Below are 6,289 nucleotides of genomic sequence, written 5' to 3'. Positions count from 1 at the left end.
TTATCAAACCCTGGGCTGGAAAATGTGAGGTCTAAAAGGTTTTGGTTTTTAGTGCACAAAATGTAGCAATATTTTGCATTTTTGCACCGCTCACTCCAGTTTTGAAAGTGGGTGGGAAAGTGGTTGTGTTTAGCTATGACACTTAGGGCTCATACACACAAACATATTTTCTTTCCGTGTCCTTTCCGGGTTTTTTTTGCAGACTGTATGTGGAACCATTCACTTCAATGGGCCTGCAAAAAAAACGTAAGTTACTCTGTGTGCATTCTGTTTCCATATGTCCGTATTTCCGTTCCGCAGAAAAATAGAGCATGTCCTATTATTGTCCTCATTACGGACAAGGATAGTACTGTTCTATTAGGGGCCAGCTGTTCTGTTCCTCAGAATATGGAATGCATCCGTATTTTTTGCGGATCCGTTTTTTGCAGACTGCAAAATATATACAGTCGTGTGCATGAGCCCTTAGTTTTGGTCCAGATTTATTACTGCAACTTTTTTTAAAAGTCATGGAAAAAGTCAAAAAATCACTTCACTAGGAGGGTGCTGTGCAAAAATTGAAAAAGCAGAGTAGCATATCTCAAAAAAGTGTCCTGCTTAACCTTTTAATGCTATATCATATACATGTACATCATAAGCATTAAAGGGGTTCTCCAGGCTTTTGGTCTAATTAGTGCATGGTCCTAAACTGTGGAGGAAAGCTCTTTTACATAGGACTCACCCTCCCTCGCTGCCCTTATGCGCTGTCTCCACTGCAGTGACCAAATGCACGAAGAACCCGTGTTGAGCTTGCTTCATACACAGGGCCGGCGCCACCTGTAAGGCGACCTAGGCAGCCGCCTAGGGCGCAATTTGGCAGGGGGCGCCGGCGCCGTGCGGTTTAAAAAAAAGCGTTGCCGCAAGTTTTTTTTTTTAAGGTACGGCGGTGGGCCCTCCCCCGCACCAGGCGGCTGCCGCACTGCCCAGAGAGAGGGACTGATGACAGGAGGGAAGCGCCTATAATGTAGCGTGGCCGAGCTCTGTTCGGTCCGCGGTACAGGAGCTTTTGTTTCCTGTACCCAGCCGGAAGAGAGTCACAAGGGAGGGGGGAGAGTGAGACAAGGGAGGGGGGAGAGAGTGAGACAAGGGAGGGGGAAGAAGAGAGTGACAAGGGAGGGAGGAGAAGAGAGTGACAAGGGAGGGAGGGGGAGAAGAGAGTGACAAGGGAGGGGGAGAAGAGAGTGACAAGGGAGGGGGGAGAAGAGAGTGACAAGGGAGGGAGGGGGGAGAAGAGTGTGACAAGAGAGGTGGGGAAAAGAGAGTGACAAGGGAGGTGGGGAGAAGAGAGTGACAAGGGAGGTGGGGAGAAGAGAGTGACAAGGGAGGTGGGGAGAAGAGAGTGACAAGGGAGGTGGGGAGAAGAGAGTGACAAGGGAGGGGGGAGAAGAGAGTGACAAGGGAGGGGGAGAAGAGTGTGACAAGGGAGGGGGGAGAAGAGTGTGACAAGGGAGGGGGGAGAAGAGTGTGACAAGGGAGGGGGGAGAAGAGAGTGACAAGGGAGGGGGGGAGTGACAAGGGAGGGAGGGGAAGAGAGTGACAAGGGAGGGGGGAGAAGATAGTGACAAGGGAGGGAGGGGGGAGAAGAGAGTGACAAGGGAGGGAGGGGGGAGAAGAGAGTGACAAGGGAGTCCCCATAGCCAGACCAAGAGCCAGACTGCAGCCAGAGACCAGATCATCTTATGGTCCTGGTGGTAAGTAGACAATGCAATATGTTTATTATTTAAGTGTTTAGTTATTAATACTACATTGGAAACTAATTTACCTCACATTAAAAGGACACTATAGTCCCAGAACCACTACAGTTTAATGTAGTGGTAATGGTGTCTATAGCCTGTTCCTGCAGAGAAAAGACACTGTGCAGTACTGGTGTTAAAGGAGCACTATAGTGCCAGGAAAACAAACTCATTTTCCTGGCACTATATAGTTGTTAGGAGTGGGGCACCCTCGTGTCCCCCTCCCACTGGGCTGAAGGGGTTAAAACCCCTTCAGCCACTTACCTTTCTGCAGCGCCGGCACTTGGAACTCTTCTCCCCGATCCTCCTCTCTGCTGCGAATGCGCACGCATTCAAAACTATGTTCCGCGTCTTCCCACTGTAATTTTCACAGTGAGAATCGCGGAAGCACCTCTAGCGGCTGTCAGGGAGACAGCTACAAGAAGCTTGATTAACCCTAAGGGAAACATAGCAGTTCTTTTAATTTAAATGCTGAGAAAGGGATGAAACATATTTGTTGTCATGATATGGGCAGATCATCTGATAAAGGGGGGGAGCGGCAATTTTTATCTTGCCTAGGGCGGCAAAAATCCTTGCACCGGCCCTGTTCATACATGGTTGGTGGGTGGCTTTAAAATGCAGTGATGATGCTAATCCTGCTCATTTAACCCCTTAGATGTCACTATCAATAGTAACCACAGCATCTATGGGGTTAGAAAGAGGGAGGGCACTCCCTCTGTCCTCCAATCGGAGCCCATGTGACAAAATCGTGGGGCTATGATAGTTTGCTATGTCAATCTGAAGCCTTGTCAAGATTCCCATGCCTGTCACAACAAACTGCCTGCAAAGCTGTGTCTGAGGCACAGCTTCACAGGCAGCCTGTCAGAATCCCATGAACTGCAATAGCATTCTATTGCAGTCTATGGAACAAATTATTAGAAGACCACGTGTACAAGTCCCCTAAGGAGACTAAACGTTACAGTAAAAGCAATTATAAAAATGCAAAAAAATTAAAAAAAAAAAAAATATTAAAAATGCAATTCAAATCACCCCCTTTCCCAATTTAACATATAAAAATAAACATTAAAAAATAAACATAAAAAGCATCGCCGCATACAAAAATGTCCAAACTATTAAAATATAAAAACATTTTTTCAGCACAGTGAACGCCGTAACAGAAAAAATTATAAAAATGCACTAATTTTCTGGTCACCTTATCCTCCTGAAATTTTTTTTATAGAAGTGATCAAAAAGTCACATATTCTAAAATGGTAACATTAAAAACTACATTTCGCCACACAAAAAAATCAACCTTTCACAGAGCTCTATAGATGCAAAAATTAAAAAATAAAGTTTTGAGTATCAGAATATGCCAATGAAAAGAAAATTATTTCTTCAAAGGTTTTTGTTTTTTGTTTAGTTTTTGTATGTAGCAAAACTGCACAAAAACTACACTAATTTGGTCATCGCAATCCTACTGACCCACAGAATAAGATTCTCATGTCACTTCTGGTACATACTGAATGGCGTAATAACAAAACCCTAAAAACCATGTCAGAATTTAGACTTTTTCTCCCAAAAATGTTTAAAAAAGTTAAAGATGCGCCAAATTTATCAAACAACATGCAATATTTGATAAATATAGCTCAAATTATTTCAATGCAAACGAAAGAAAAACTGACTTAAAAAATTATCCTCATGATTAACACTGTCTATTAGACAAGATTAGTAAATCTTCCAGTTTTTTTCTAAATTTTTCTGTTGTTCTGATGGATCAGAAGAACGAAAATATAACGGTGATGTGAACTCTCCCTTATTACATATTCTTAGAAAGTTAGCGTGAATGTCAGATGAATGAATGTATAGGGGAATTTATTAAGCCTGGAGTTAGGATGGGCTCATATCATGTTTCTGCCATCCGTTTGACGTTGTAAGAAAAAAAGGATACAAAAGAGTAGCACACCACGTTTTTGCATCCTGCAGAGTCCGGTAAAAAAAACGTATATGCTAATGTATACGATTTTTTTTTTTACAGTGAAACTCTATGGAGAACAGATGCCACTGTATGGCATTAGTCTTAGGCATCCAGTAACGTATATACGCTTTTTGTATACACTAAATAGATGGCAAAAACATAATGTGAACCCAGCCTAAGTTGCACCAAATTTATTAAAAAGGACAAGTGACTTAATAAATTCATCTTCTGCCAACCCATGCACCAGTAAAGCAAATCTCTAACAACTTCTAACAATTTATAATGTAAATGTGTCAGAAGGGGATGCCGCTTCCCTTCTACAATTTTTTTTTTCTTTGTTTTTAAAGTGGGTGACAAAAAATTGAGAAAATTCACATTTTTGTAAAAATAATTGCTCAGCACAAAAGTCTATATAAGGGAAGAAGAAATAACAGTTTCATATAGCAGGAATGCCTAAGCAGTCAATATATCTGCATATACATGTATGAATATACGCAGGCTTGGACTGGCCCACAGGGGTACAGGCGAATCCCTCGGTGGGCCCCTGAGCAAGGTGGGCCCCTAGTCTCCCACCCCTTGCACAAGTGGCACATAACACATTAGATTTAGTACACTACATACATATATTCAATGTACAGCACCTCAACCAGCCTATGTTCATATAAAAAAACTTGTTAGATTATTTATTATATTTGAATGTATCCATACGGTGGGCCCCCAAAATAAATTTTACTGGTGGGCCCTAGGTACCCCAGTCCGACACTGAATATACAGCAGTATTTACTGACAAAAGTTTTTTTCATAACACCTATTCTACAAACCTCCCTCCAGTACAGGTTTATGGACAGTCCTGTTATTTTTTTTGTAAGTATGTTGCAGATTTAGAGGCATCTCCATTTAAACAGACATGTCATAATACTATGAATACATGACCCCTAATGTCTATGCCACTATTCACAAAATCAGATTTGCTGTAGAAATGTTTGTGGCTGAAAATTAGTTATATATATTAGTTCTAAACATACTCAGTAGAACTGGCAGCAAGGACATGGATTTCAGCAATCCCCATTCAGATTGATAGAACAGTCAGGGAAATTTCTACAACAGATCTGACTCATGTGAATTCACCCTTGCAGTGTTCCTAATAGGAAATAATTAATTATAAGTTTCTTTGGGAGCAGAGTTTAATGTGATTGGTTGCCTTGAATTGTTGCTACTATATAAAGGATAAGTAATAAAAGAAAACTTATTATAAAATGGTCAAAAAAATTATTCTGGCGTTTCAAACCTGCTTACTAGTCGTGTACCACTAGGGGCGCTATTCCATTACATCTCTACTTTATCTATGGGCACTTTTGAAATATGAATGTTTGGATATTTTAAAAAAAAAATTATTCTATTTATAAATATGAATGTATATGAATATTTTAGGGGATAAGCAGTTTTCAGTATTCAGCAATGACAAGGTGTGATAGATCATGCCTCACAGACTTATAGCCAGGAGCACAAGCCTGTGTGAAGGATGTAGAATGAGCCTTGTGATATCTTCATCCATGAACATATAATCAGTCCTCACTGTCCATAGGGGAGAAATGAGTCAAATATCTTAATTCATGGCTCAGCAGCAGAGATAAAATTACAACTTCCAGCCGGTAAAAAGTAAAAACACTAGCTTTACATAATAATATTGATTAGTGTATAAATGTCACAGGTAAGATAATGGTTATAATAATACTATGCCAATATGCACATTGTATATAGTAAAAATGCAACAACTACATAAACTAATAGATCGCATAATAATATATAAGGTGGTTGTTGCATTTGTTCTCAAATTTCCCTAATAGTAAGTAATATATATATATATATAATATAACAACACTAAACAATATTCTGTATTCATCTGTCCAAATTATTAACCTGTTGCACATTATTGCTTTCCGTCATCATTTTATGTCAAAATATAATTAGCCCGACAACAATCCGTCACGACTACCACATGTTTGTGTGTTATCTAACACTATTAGCTTGAGTTGAGTACAAAGTAAGTTTTTGATAAGAAAAGCCAACTATCCACACATATAGCACTGAAATAAAGGCTGTTAGATACAGCTCAGCCCAGGTCTAGTAGAGACGATCATTTATTGTGGGTTCCACACAGATGTGGGTGATAGAGAACACAAAAAGTCTAGGTGAGACCATAGATACAGCTCTACAATGAAACCAAGGGTTTGTGTGCCTTTACTGAACACTTATAGACAAAGAACAAAGTGCTGAAATCAATATAATAAGATGAAGAAAATGCAAACAAATATACAAACAATTGTTACCAGATTTATTAGATCTCTCCAGAGATCAATAGTCCAGGAATATTAATAGTTACTAGTATGCTTCTAGGTGACTTAGCTCCCCATGGATGGAGTCACCGTGAAGAGTCCTGGTTGTGTTGGTTACAACAAAAAGTGCAATGTATATTTCTACTTCAGGGTCCTATGAAGTCCATGGTTTTCTCGTCCAAAGTTGGGATACTTCTTCTATAAATTAATAGCAGTAAATATCTCCTTGT

This window comes from Bufo bufo, chromosome 2 (genome assembly GCF_905171765.1).
Source record: "Bufo bufo chromosome 2, aBufBuf1.1, whole genome shotgun sequence".
NCBI classification, from domain to species: domain Eukaryota; kingdom Metazoa; phylum Chordata; class Amphibia; order Anura; family Bufonidae; genus Bufo; species Bufo bufo.
Note: the sequence above shows the minus strand (reverse complement) of the source record.